The sequence below is a fragment of the Miscanthus floridulus genome, chromosome 10 (assembly GCF_019320115.1).
Source record: "Miscanthus floridulus cultivar M001 chromosome 10, ASM1932011v1, whole genome shotgun sequence".
In the NCBI taxonomy this organism is placed as follows: Eukaryota; Viridiplantae; Streptophyta; class Magnoliopsida; order Poales; family Poaceae; genus Miscanthus; species Miscanthus floridulus.
The window spans coordinates 96,233,796-96,248,268 of NC_089589.1; the positions used below are offsets into that span (position 1 = coordinate 96,233,796).

Genomic DNA, 14,473 nt, shown 5'->3' on the forward strand with positions numbered 1-14,473 from the left:
TAAGCAACCTCCTCCGAAGAAATGAAGAGCGAAACCTCTCTCTCTCTCAAAACACGAGCAAGAAACTCTCTCTCTCTCTAGCTAGATCTAGTTTTAGCTCAGAGTGAGAAGCACTAATGCAAAAAGAGCTATGAGAGGCATTAATTAACCTTCTTAAGCCACCTCATCCGAAGAAATGTTGAGCAAAACCTCTCTCAAAACACAAGCATGAAACTCTCTCTCTCTCTAGCTAGATCTAGTTTTAGCTCAAAGTGAGAAGCACTAATGCAAAAAGAGCTATGAGAGGTGTTAACTAACCTTCTTAAGCGACCTCCTCCGAAGAAATGAAGAGCAAAACCTTCCCCCTTGTATTTTGCAATTTTTGGACCTCCAAGTTCGCCACCAATGGAAGGTGGCTCGGCTGAACAGTGCTAGTCGGGAGAGGAAGAAGGGATATTTATAGCAGATGTATTACTTGCGGTTTGTAGAAGACAATCACAGACGGTTCACATAACAAAACCGCCAGTGTAAATGTTTATTTACACTGACCGTTTATGTAAGCAAGCCGCCGGTGTAAATGGGTTTTACACTGGCGGCTGGCTAATGCAAACCGCCAGTGTAAATAGGCCGTTAACACTGGCGGTTTTCTTACACGAACCGTCAGTGTAAAGGCTTTTACACAGGCAGCCCTTTATGCTGTCCCACACATTTCTCTCTACTGGCGCCATCTCTTTCCCAACCGCTAGTGAAAAAAAAGTGTGACACCAAGAGAAATCTCCAGTGTACAGGCTGTTAGGTTTCGGGATTGACTTCATTCGTCATGGGGTGGTCCAGCGTGCGCTCGTCCGACATTTTTTCAAGAGTGAATGTGTCCAGGAGAGCCTTGTCTTGCTAATGGCCTATCCAAGTGCTGCAAGGAACCTACTCGTGACGGACGTATTCAATCCACGATACAAACCAAACGGCTGGCACTCGACAATTTTTTTTTTATTTTTAAAAACTTATTTTGCCGAGTGCCAGCCCTAGGCACTCGGCAAAATTTTTTTTATTTTTAAAAACTTATTTTGCCGAGTGCCAGCCCCAGGCACTCAGTAATTTTTTTTAAAACTTATTTTGCCGAGTGCAAGCCCCAGGCACTCGGTAAATTTTAAAAAAAAACTTATTTTGCCGAGTGCCAGCCCCAGGCACTCGGCAAATTTTTTTTTAAAACATATTTTGCCGAGTGCCAGCCCCAGGCACTCGACAATTTTTTTTTAATTTTTTAAAAACATATTTTGCCGAGTGCCCCCTGGGCCGGCACTCGGCAAAAAAAAATTTATTTTGGGCCCAAATTTTTTTCTGGGGCCTTGTGACAGTATTTCAAACTCTATTTTAAAATTTAGGGCAATTTTGATTTTTTTATATTTCATTAGTTTATTTCGTTGCGTCGAATTTTTTGAGATATTTCAAATTTGAACTGCAGGTACATGGAATAATGGACTTTGGTCATCCAAAAATTGATACTCATGATATTTCGGGTATGTTTAGGCCATATGCAGGAACTCACATGGAATCTCGAGCATCTCGTTGACGTAACATGTCTAGCTGGATATATAGATCCGTGTGATCACTTGTGGAGATGTCTGGTTTTTAGGCATCCGACGTCACAACTTGCTCCAAACTTTCTCAATTTTTTACCACGGCCTCCACATGCGATAACAAGACACCTCGACAAGTTTAGTGATTTTCGGACTTCGTTTGGATTTTATATAATTTAAATACACTTTTCCCGCAAGTACATCGTCATGTTACGACAACAAGATGCTCGTAATTTCATGCGAGTTCCTGGATACGGCCTCAACATACGCCAAACATCATGAATACCATTTTTTGAATGACCAAATTCCATTATTTCATGTACATGCAGTTCAAATTTGAAATAGTCGGAAAAATTCAACGAAAAAAATAATTAAGGAAATATAGTAAAAAAACTCAAAATTGACCCAAATTTTGAAATGGAGTTTTAATTACTGTAGTAAGGCCCCAGAAAAAAGGGCAAAAAAAACAAAAAAAAAAAGATTAATTTGCCGAGTGCCAACCTTGGCACTCGGCAAAGAAGCCTCTGCCGAGTGCCAGGTCACAGGGCACTCGGCAAAGAATTTTTTTTAAAAAAAAAAACCCTTTGTCGACTGCCGCTGGTCCCGGCACTCGGCAAATCTTTTAACCTAAAGGCCCAGAACGGGCCGGCCCAACCCCACCCCCTCCTCACTCCTCTCCCACCCGACCCTGTGTTTCCCTGCTGCGCCGCCGCCGTCCCCGCCCGCCCGCGCCGCCCCCGCCGTCGTCCCCCTCTGTCGAGGTCCTGCCAGGCCCGCCCCGGCGCCCCCGTCCCGCGCCCCCGCCCCCGTCCCGGCGACGCTCGCCCCGGCGCCCGGCCGGCGCTCCCGCTCGGCCCCGGCGGCCCCGGGTCCCCGACCGCCGCCCCGAGCTCACCGGCGCCCCAGGCTCCGAGCTCCCCGGGACAGCGACCCGGCCGGCCCCGAGCCGCCCAGAGCTCCCCCAGCCCCGAGCTCCCCCACCGGCCCCGCCGTGCCCTGCGGCCGGCCAGCAGAGGGAGGAGAGGAGCAAGAGGAAGAAAGAGAAGGGGAGGAGGAAGAGGAAGAAAGAGAAGGGGGAGGAGGAGGAAGAGGAAGAAAGAGAAGGGGGAGGAGGAAGAAGAGGAAGAAAGAGAAGGGGGAGGAGGAAGAAGAGGAAGGTGCCGACCCGACCACCCGTCGATCCTCGCGCCGTTCCGACCGCCCGTTGATCCTCGCGCTGCTGCGGTCATCCCCGCCGTCGTCGCCGGCCCTCGCTCTTGCTGTTCTTGCCGCCAAGGTAAGCCCTACCCTTGTAGTATTAGTAGTAGTAGTAGTTAGTAGTCTTAGTAGTAGTTAGTTGTAGTGTTAGTAGTAGTAGTTAGTAGTGTTAGTTGTAGTGTTAGTTGTAGTAGTTAGTAGTGTTAGTTGTAGGGTTAGTAGTAGTAGTAGTTAGTAAATAGTAGTAGTTAGTAAGTAGTAGTGGTTGTTAGTAGTAGTTAGTAGTGTTAGTTGTAGGGTTAGTAGTAGTAGTAGTTAGTAAATAGTAGTAGTTAGTAAGTAGTAGTGGTTAGTAGTAGTAGTTGTTAATAGTTAAGTAGTTGTTAATAGTTAGGTATTCAGTCAAGATAGGGGACACCATTCTTCTGGATGTATGGTTGCTAACCTTTTTTTCTCCCCGTCCGTCTGATTCATCTTCTTGGACACTGGCCACTGGTGTTCTCCCTTTCGGTAGGTCTGTAGTTTTGGAGGATGAGAGAGGTGAACAATGTATGGCAGCTGTTAGGTGTACTCCGCTTAGTGTCCTTTGCTCGGCCCCTTCCTTTTTCATTCGTACGTTAGGTCATCGTGTAGGCCATGCTGGCAATGGCCCATTAGTTGAATAGTAGAGAATTCCGGTCGGCGTGCTTAGGATTTACGACGGCGCTCTTCTCCGGTGGCAGAGAATCATGGTTTTTAATTGTTCTTACATTTTTTGGCTTCACATTAATTCACTCTAGCTTTATGCTATAAGTTTGATTTCTACTTGGTAATATTGCTACACAGATTCATGTGGCTGGTTTTCATCCAGACTTGGTAGTACATTCTGCTCCATCTTTGATGAAGGTACTGTTTTGTTTCTCTAAACTATAGTACTCAAGATCGTTAAGGCATTCATTGGCACAAGTAGAATTTCAATATAATTTTTAGCCCAAGTCCTAAGCCTTTTTCATTCTCTTTGTGACTACTAACTTCTTCTCTTACTTCAAGGATGACCACAATGCAGCCCACTAAGAAAATGACTTTGCGTTGCCTCTATGTTGATTGCTTCCACAAACGCCTTACCCCAGACTATAGTGCTCTCTATGGTCTGTAGTACTTTGCCAATATACTGTATTGCTCTCATGGTCACTCTTTTAATTCAGAGACGTTGCACAAGCAATCATCTATGCAGGCCTGCGACTTGATGAAATTTAAAATTTTATAGCTGTCCATAACTTAGATCTAGCCAGTTTACTTTTGTCCTACAGGAACATTTAACAAGCTGCCTTATGTATGCACCTCATGTGGGATTGGATTGTGATTAGCAAGTATGTAACTAATATATTTGGGATCTGAACTTTTTTTTTTGTCTTAACTATGTTTCAGGTGCTGTGGAAAACAGTGGACAACGCCTTCAATTGTCGAGACAAATCGGCTCTGATGGATACATGAGTGAGCAGTTGCATAATGTGAGTCCTAATTTTGCTTGATGCCCAATCCATATTTTTTTCGGAGTTCTACTACTTAAAAATTGATGTTTTCCTCCCAGTAAAGATGCTTTCCACGCAGCAATATCAAATTGAATATCCACATAGACTTGTCTAGTTCTTACTGTTGTTATGTATGCCAAGGTGCTTCATAGAAATGAGGTCTGGTGCAGATTTATATGTGAAGTCCAGTTAGCTGCTGAGATAACTCCTTGTTTTGTGATTGTTCAGCTGTGTTATTTCTAACTGGGGGTGATTTTAGTAGAGAACACATTTTTCATGAATTCCTAGTCACCTGGTCTCTACTTTGATGCAATCATGCCATTATCACTTGTTCATGTACCTGCGATCTAGTAGATGTTTTTTGCTTGTAAAGAGAGCTAGCATATGCTACTTTAATGTTTCCTCTCACCATATATAGATATAAGGGAATCCTTTTCTTGGAAGTGAAAAGGATCAAACTGCTTCTGCAGCGCAAGACACTTTTCAGCTACATTAGGTAATATTCATCAATCTCAAATTTGTAATGGCAACCTCATATTTGTACTGAATGCCATATAGAAGAGTGACTTTGATGCAAATTTGGATCTGAATGCCACATACAGTGACTTTGCTGCAAATTTGTATCTAAATGCCATATTTAACAAGATTTCTCATGAGTCGATATTTTCTTGTTTTGGCTGTAGGATATGGAGATAAATCATAAATGGATGTGTAGCAGCTACTGTGTATTATTGTGTAAGAGCTTGTAGGAAGTAGTAATTACTAAACTTCTATCTATTTCCTATATGCTAGTTGCATGAGCATTGTAACTTGTTCTGCATTGTTTTGCATGGCCTTTAGAATGTAGCTTAAGATTTATTGAACTTTGTGATGTTGAACTTTGTGATGTTGAACTTGTAATAATAAACTTGTGATGTTAAACCAAGTTCCCGGGGGCCACACTTGCAGTCTCCGTCGCCGCAGTAGGGATGTTGAACTTTGTGATGTTGAACTTGTAATAATAAACTTGTGATGTTGAACTTTGGTGCATTTGTGATGGATTTTCGATGGATTTATTAAATATGCGTGTGCTTGTGATATATAATGCATGTTGGTGATATAGATGTGATGATTGATGTGTGTGTGTGTATATATATATATATATATATATATATTGTCTGTTATAATGGAATGTAAAAAAAATTGCAATTCTCGGTGTCTTTGCCTAGTGCCATGGGCAAGGCACTCGGCAAAGATTTTTCAAAAAAAAAAAAATTCTTTGCCGAGTGCCTTGCTGCGGCACTCGGCAAAGTATTTTTTTTAAAAAAATTCAGAAATTCTTTGCCGAGTGCCTAAACAGGTGCACTCGGCAAAGAAATTATTTAAAAAAAATAAAAAAAAACTTTGCCGAGTGCCTGGGAAGGGGCACTCGGCAAAGTAATTTAAAAAAAAAATAAAAAAAACTTTGCCGAGTGCCTGGGCAGGGGCACTCGGCAAAGTACTTTTTTAAAAAAAATAAAAAAAACTTTGCCGAGTGCCTGGGCTGGGGCACTCGGCAAAGTAATTTTTAAAAAAAATAAAAAAAAATTTGCCGAGTGCTGGGTCGGGCACTTGGCAAAATAACCGTTAACGGCCGGCGATGCAACGGCCAAAAATATTTTGCCAAGTGCCGCCCCAAGCACTCGGCAGAATTTTTTTTTATTTTGCCGAGTGCCTGGATAAAAAAGCACTCGACAAAGACCCTTTGTCGAGAAAATTTTTGCCGAGCAGACTTTGCCGAGTGCTACACTCGGCAAAGCCTTTGCCGAGTGCAAAGGGCTCTTTACCGAGTGTAAAAACACTCGGCAAAGCCGCGGCCTCCCGTAGTGTCTCTGTATACGCAAAGCCTCATCACCTGCGTATTTTGCACATTTATTTTACTACTACCGCTGTACTGTACTGTACGTGCGCATCTGATCAAAGCGGACACCACCATCCAGGGGAAGGGGAGGTATATATGCGCTGGTTGTCGGCTTGTCCTTTTGTTCTTGACCCCCGACCAAAGTAAGCCAAAGCCACCGTCGAAATGACGTCCGCAGCACATTTCACTGAACCGCATACCATCAAACCTCTTTCCATTCGATATATAGAGAGAGCAAACCTCATGTATAGGTGGTGAGTGCCACTCCATGAACTGGGAAAACACAGAAAACGTGAGGTGAAAATTACCTAATAATATGGAGCACAAGTATGATATCAACGCATCAAGTTCTAGCTGGGTGGTGGAGATGGAGAAGATGCGTGAAGACGCCAACACCTCGGTGGAGATGGCGCGGTGGAATCGGCACTCTATCTATTGAGTGCCGCAGTTTATCAAGGACACGACCAGTAGCGAGGCTTACAGTCCGCGGTTCGTGTCACTGGGCCCCTTACACCATGGCGAGCCCCATCTCCTGCCCATGGAGGACCACAAGCGCCGGGCGGTGCTGCACATGGTTAACCGTTCTGGGAAGCCTCTACAGGACTTTGTAGCAGCCATCGATGAAGTTGCAGATGAGCTACAGGCCGCCTACAATGACCTGGATGATGACAAATGGCGTGGAGCAAACAAGGGTCGCTTCGTGGAGATGATGGTTATGGACGGCTGCTTCTTGTTGGAGTGGGCAAGGACAGCAGGAATCGTAATAGACGGAAATTTTGCTGTTGATTATGCGACCAACGACCCCATTTTCAGTGTTAGAAGCTATATAAAATTGTGGGCAACCACGAAGAGAGACATGATCGCTATGGAAAACCAACTACCTTGTATCGTTCTGCAAAGGCTTTTAGCTGTTCAGAGTGGCGAATTCCCGGTACGTACTTTTCTTCCCATGTATCTAGAACCCACTTATATTAGCTTGAGTCAACCTCTCTATAAAGCGAGTTCAAAGATACATGGCCCACTTATAGCTTGAGACAAATGTATAGAGAGATGTCCTAGTTACTTACATTCACAGGGGGTCTCAAGTACCTCTCGGTGACCTTATGTGCTCGCATACATAATATCCACGATGTACACTTCTAAAGCATTGCACGTGGCACTCCGTCGATACACCATGTTTTGTGTATTAAAATACCAAGTACTTTGTTGGTAGAAATGTAATGCATCAATAATGTCGAAGTACTAAAATATAGTGAGACATACAAGCCATTTTGTTTTGATATATAACTCACTCGGCCTTTTTGGATTAAATTTCCCCTTAAGTTGATCAACATAATGCATTTATGCCAATAATGTATTAACAAAGTTAGTATTCAAAACTCAGCATAACAATTACATGTGCATATCTTAGCTAATATAATGAGGATGGTACATATGTGTCTGGAGAATGCATAGAAAGTCTTTGTAGGTCTCTTTATCCATATCTAGTGGATCCGTGACATGCTACACCTACCTTGACATCAACAACAATGCATATCCAGTGGTTGTTGTATGAATTGAAGCACACGATAGAATACGTTTCCACAAACCACGGTAGTGTATCAAACCAAATACGTTTTTAGAAACCATGGTAGGGTACATGATAGAATCGAACATACTCAAAGTTGTAGGGGCAAATTATGAGACTTTTGTGTTCCATGTTCTTCCAAGTTAGTGCAACCTACACCACAACCTTTAGCATCTCCGAGTGTATTGCTGTACTACAGATTTTTTCTTTCCCCTCCATGGTTGCTCTTGCATTTGCCATCCAGTTTCTACTTTGTGGGGGTAATTAAAGGTTATCTATGCACTTCTTGAGGGTCTAAGTACCCCAAAGGTGTCTTTTCAACCTCGTATGCATTCTGCAAATAACGTCTCAGGTCAATATATAACCATATACACACACTTCTAAAGATTAAAATTCTGTCAAATGGAGAGGCACTTGCACCACGCACAAATCTGATTGTGATTTCCATGTAGCGAGCCAAAAAAATTGTCTGGATGTCGTTAGAGTCGAAGGCAAGTGATCCCACGGGGCCAAATGTGTTTTTGTTTTGGGAATTTTGCAATAATCACATTTATATCGATCAAAAGTGCACGAAATTATCAATCATGGAACATCTTCATTCCCCATGGACATAATTTGAGTGCCTAGTTGGGTAGGAAAATCTTGGCTCTTTTATAGTGCTTTAGGTAATTCGGCTCATCTTTGATGGCCTCCATAGTTGGATACTTCCTCTTGGTGCCTTGGGCGGTGGGCTACCGTTTGCTGGTGATGACTTTCTCAGTATGTGGGGTTTTTCCTTGTTGTGCATGCCCATTGCCAGCTACTTTGACACTCCTAAGGCTTCAACAACCTTCCCAGAGGATCTTATAATCACACGGACACCTTTTGATGTTCTATTTCCTTGGCGACCCCTTCTGGTGTGTGAATTTTTGTGCATGTTATTGTTGTTACTGCTTGTCGTGTAGGGCTTTCCTCATTATCCCAGCAGCTATTTGTGGTGAAAGGCTCATCTTCTGCTCGGTGAGGTTAAGGATCTGGCGAGTTTTGCATCTCAAGCAAATGTTGGTCATGAGGCAGTGTTCATTGATGATCCTTCTCTTCAAGAATGGGTCCACTCAGGTAGCATGCATCCCTCTTATGTCATAGGATGAACATATGTTCATGCATCCTCCAACCAAATGCATGCCCTTGGGAGTTTGGTGGTCTATCTTCCAGTGGTAGAACTATAGCTTCACACGGTGCTCACCTTCACCTTGTGTAGTCTAGTGGGATCGGATGATAGTGATTCATGCCGCCCGGACAATATACCTCACTCGTGGCTACCTCATCTATTCCTCTAAGCCTGGCCATCATAATAGTCTACACACAAGGAGTTGATTCCCGTATAGGATGAAAAAACATGTGCGCTGCTGTGGAGCCCATGTTTCTCGGAATTTCACCATCTTTAGCTGTGATAGCAGAGTCATCATTACTGGCTTGACAGTGGGGTCAGCACTAGTGCCTCATCGGCCACTGCCTGTTCAAGTAAAACCATTAGAGTAAAATTCACTAGCGGTTTGTAAACTTGTACGTCAGTGTGATCTAGGTCCTCAACTCCCATTTTTTTTTCATTATTTGAGTCCATAAACTTGTACTTTGGTGTCACTTCGTTCCCCAACTGTTAAATTTTGATATTTGGATCCTATAACTAGTATAATAGTGTCATCTAGGTCCCCAAACTCGAGGATCAACACAAAAATAGCACTGGCAATGGGGGACCTCCAAGTATGACCAATAAGAAAAAAACTTAAAGAAGGTGTACTGCTTCTTGAAAGGTACGCTAGGGACAGGAGGTGTACTTCTATCTCATTCTCTTCTTCCCATCCTTCATCTCCTTTCCAAAGATTACATGTACAATTTTTACCATCAGGACCATGTGGTACCATTCTGACATCTCTGCGAAGCAAATTAGGTTTCCAAATGTTTCCACTCTCTATTCCGTGACTATCACTAGCCAAAGATGGAGAACAGGCATGGCTCTCCAAAGTGTACACAATATAGAGAAGTTGCTGGAAAGTGAAAAGATATATAATGCAATTTTTATTCAAATGGCTCCCCAAATGAGAATTTAGAGATTTAGTATACGAAAGACCCTTGGAGATGCTCTTACTATGTAATCGGAGTACCATAGTGTATTGCCCCCATTTTTTCAAACAAAAGTTCATATATATAATTATTTATGAGTATTGTGACGCTTCGGAAATTTGATGTAAATAAGGAGTTCTCATGTTGTTAGAGAATCTCTAAGAGTTCACCTATCAGTCCCTCTTAGAACCAAAACTAAGGTTTACGAAACAAAATTCACCCTCCAACAATTCCCCTATTCAACATCCTATATTTGGTGATATCGTAAATAATCCCCCTCCTTAAATTTGGCATGTCATGTTATTCACCCTATATGTTATTTAAGATAAGGTAACTGTTAGAGGAGTGAAATATTTAAAGAGGAATTTCTGTTAGCATATACCCATATATGAGGGGGATTTAAGTTTATGAGAACTCTAAATATATATTTTTAAGGGAAAAGAAACGTACTGAACAAAAATAAATCACCTTTTCAAATATATCCTTCTGCTTTGACACATTGCTCCAATGTCTAGGCTCTAACTACTGTTTTTGTTTTAATGGTGAGCACAGAAAGCTGCTGAGATCAACAATATGGTGCAACTTCTTTTGGGAGTAGCCCCATGCTTTGAGGAAGGCATTGACGAGCTAGGGCTCCACTTCCTAGACATTTTCCACAAAAGCTACTGTGGCACCCCGCCGCAATGGGAAGAATCCGATCCTCATGAATTTGAGCCTCGCACGCCATGTGTGGTTGAGCTGAGCGAGGCAGGGATCCAGTTGAAGAAGAGCCGCACTGACAGCATCCATGATGTTGACTTCAAAAAGGGTGTGCTGAGCATGCCGCTCTTCACGCAGCATGACGACACGGAGATATATCTCCTCAAGCTGATGGCATTTGAGCGGCTGCACCCTGATTCCAATTTCTACGTGGCGTCGTACATATCCTTTGTCGATCAAATCATCGAGTCAGAAAGAGATGTGGCACTTCTAAGATCCCAACAAGGGCTCTTTGCAAACATGATAGGCAGCGACAAGAATGTGGTTAAGATGTTCAACACCCTCACAACGTTAGCACAGGTACCACGGAGAGGCAGCAAGCTAGGCTATGTGAATTGGAAGGTAAACAGCCACTGCAAGAAGCGACGGAACAGGTGGCGAGCCAGCTTCATGAACACTTATCTAAGCAACCCTTGGGTGTTCACCTCCATGGTGGCTGCCTTCATCTTACTCGTCGCCGCCCTCCTGCAGACCGTCTACACGGCTGTCCCGTTCTACACCAGACGAAAGGGCTAACAAGAACTCAGGACGTGGTTAACCTGTCCTTGGCTTTGTATATGTGTGGACCACTATTGTTCCCTCGGTTTGTTCTTGTTTGTACAACTTGGACATAAATTATATATGTTACGGGAAGTTTGAGCTCTGTTTAATTATGTGACTCTCTATTCTGTATATGTGCGGACCTCTAAACTGTTTCTACTCATGTTACAATAATCATATTTATTTGGTGAAAAGGTATTGTGTGTGTTGGAATGATTTGAGGGAGAAGAAAGATTCGATGGTGTTAATTCCATGTTAGCACTGGTGGTGGTCACAAATATACCTATAGGAACTGTGTTGATTGGCTAATAAAAAGCCTAAAACTAATTATTAGTTAGAGTTAAAAAATATTTAGCGAGCTAAAAATTAATCAGATAACTATTAACCCGTGCATGTTTGGATCTCCAGCTAATAAGTGTATACATACCTAGCATAGCCCTTACTCTAGCTAGTTGTTTTTAACTAATTAATGGGTGGTCTGTTTTCTGCTATTTGTCCATTCTGAGATGGCGTCCGATGCAGATCTGGGCCAAGCCGCTGAGCCTGAGCTGCTAGTTTTAATGTTAAAGGTATTGATGGCCTGATTTGTTTCATAGATTTATACTGTAATTACCATTGCGCTGCTGCCCCGGAGCAATATAGCTAGTATACTATTGAGGTGAAAGCTATGTTTGGATCCCTGCTGCTCTAGCAGCTAACTATTAGCTGCTATTAACTGGTTTGCAATAACTTGTGAGATAGTCATTGTCAATTGAGTATCCATCTAACAATTAGCTACGCTCGCTATTACTTAGCTAAGCATGTTCAAATCAAAGGAACAAATTATTAGCAACTAATTATTGGCTCTATGGATCAAATAGCACACTATGCCATCTTGCGTTGCTCCTCCAACTGAATGTGGTAGCCCATCAATTCAGCACGCTCCAACAAAGCGCTCAGTGCCGCGTCAATGGATGTGCGGGGCCTGTCGCGGAGTGCCGCCACCGTCTCCAGTGCCGGACACTACCACTCGCTAGAGCGCGAGGCCTTGATCTGCTTCTCCATCACGTGCGGATCCTCCCCGGCCACGGCTACTGCCTGCTGACTACCTCGCATGCCTGTCTGCCGGCGACGACCAGCTATGCACTGCTCGCAAACACATTCACGGCATTAATGGCAGTGGAGACTCCAACTTCATATCTGTTTCGCCCCCAAAAATCCAGTCCCACAGCACTGCTAGACACTTGCTTGATTTTTTCCAAATACAAATTGATGACAAATTGTGCTGAATTGCTTGATTTCTCCATTTGAGCCACTGTCGGCCGCCTGCACCTCCTGTCCATCGCATGATTTCTCCGTTTGAGTGTTTGACACGGACATCAGTGAGGAGGTCGAGGAGTTTGGCCTGGACGCCATCGGCGACCGTTGTTCTAGGCAGATTAGAATAGAACATTAGACGGTGACCACCGCCCTCGGGATGCTCATGCTCTTCTTATGGGACCGGCGGGCAGCAGGGGTGTGCAGAACTGCAGATGCAGAAATCGGACACTCCTGCTCTTCTTACGGTCCGCGCGTGTGGATCCTTGCTCTTCTTTTGCTCCTGCTTGGCTGCCATGGAGAAGGTCTGTGTAGGAATTGGGATCACAATCACAACGCTATGGATCAAATTGGCTAGCCCTATGAACAAGAATGCGCAAGAGCACGGATGTACACGAACAGCAACTGTCGGGTGGCAGTGCTGTTTTCCACTGATATGCGATGACAGTACAAATGTGAAAAGTGCGGTTACAATGCGCTAATACGCTCTCTAAACACCCAGCTATTTATACTAATAGCTAAAACACACTGTGACACACACATAAAATGAAAAAACAAGATACAAGGGCTTGTCGATGCAATTGCCTCGCTCTGGAACACGACGTGGGCGCGGGCGCGGTCACCAGTTTGCTCGCCGCCAATTGCTCCCGCTCTTCCTTGTTTGAATTCAAACTTGCCGCTCCCGCCACCACGGCTTCTGCAGCAACTCCACACACGTCATCACAGCAGCAAGCTTACATCAACATTCTCCCCTTTAAGCTTGATGCTCCTTAAGCTCACGGACACCGAGAAGGTGCCTCATCACCCCAGCTTCACCACTGGCAGAGCCTTGGTCAGAGAATCAGCCTTCTGCTCCAAAGTGCTAACTCTCTTCACAACAATCTCTCCTCGCTCAACACACTCTCTGATATAGTGATACTTGATATCAATGTGTTTGCTTCTCCCATGAAACACTGGATTTTTCATCAACTGAATAGCTGAATTATTGTCCACAAACAAAGTCACTATCTTTGGCTTGGTTTTTGTGAGCTCACTCAACAGATTTCTGAGCCACATTGCCTGCATTGGAGCTGCTGTTGCAGCCATGAACTCAGCCTCACAAGATGACAATGACACTGTCTTCTCCTTGTGTGAACACCAAGTGATCCAACTGTCATTCAGATAGAATGCCATCCCTCCAGTACTCCTGTGATCCAAATCACCTGCTAGATCACTGTCTGAGTAGCCAACTAGCTTCTCTTCCTTCTCCTCCTTGGTATAAACCACCCCATAGTGAATGGTACCCTTCAAATACCTCAGAATCTGTTTCACTGCCTTGGAGTGCATAACAGTAGGTCTCTCCATGAATCTACTAGCCATACCAACAGAGAAAGCCAAATCTAGTCTTGTATGCAGTAGATACCTGAGACACCCAATAACCCTCTTGTACTCAGTTGCATCAATGGTTACACCACCTTTGTCATCATGCAACTTGACACCTGGATTTATTGGTATCTTTGTTGGATTGCAGTCAGCCATCCCAAACTGAGAAAGTACCTTCTTAGCATAGCTAGATTGCTTGATAGTAATGCAGTCACCCTGCTGATCCACCTCAATTCCCAAATAGAATGACAACAAGCCTAGGTCACTCATCTCAAATTCTAAGGTCATCTGCTGCTTGAACACTTCTATTCCTGCTGGATTTCCCCCAGTCACTATCAAGTCATCAACATATACACCAAGAATTACTCCTGACACTCCAACTCCTCTAGTATACATTGCTGGTTCTGTTACACACCTCCTGGACCCAAGTTTCTTCAGATTTCCATCACGCTTCACATTCCAGGCCCTAGGAGCCTGCTTAAGCCCATACAATGCTTTGCTTAGCTTAAGCACCATCTGCACCTTGCTTTTCACCACATACCCCTCAGGTTGTGACACATACACATCTTCAATCAACTCTCCATTCAAAAATGCAGACTTTACATCTAAATGATGCACCTCCCAACCTCTGTTGGCTGCCATTACCAGAATCAGTCTCATAGTGTCAAGCCTTGCCACTAGAGCAGAAACCTCCTCAAAATCA

The 14,473-nt window shown here is 43.7% G+C and overlaps 1 pseudogene; it reads left to right on the forward strand.

Moving 5' to 3' along the window:
- Positions 1-6,459: 6,459 nt before the first annotated feature.
- On the forward strand, positions 6,460-11,088 carry LOC136489085 (UPF0481 protein At3g47200-like; annotated as a pseudogene).
- Positions 11,089-14,473: the final 3,385 nt, after the last annotated feature.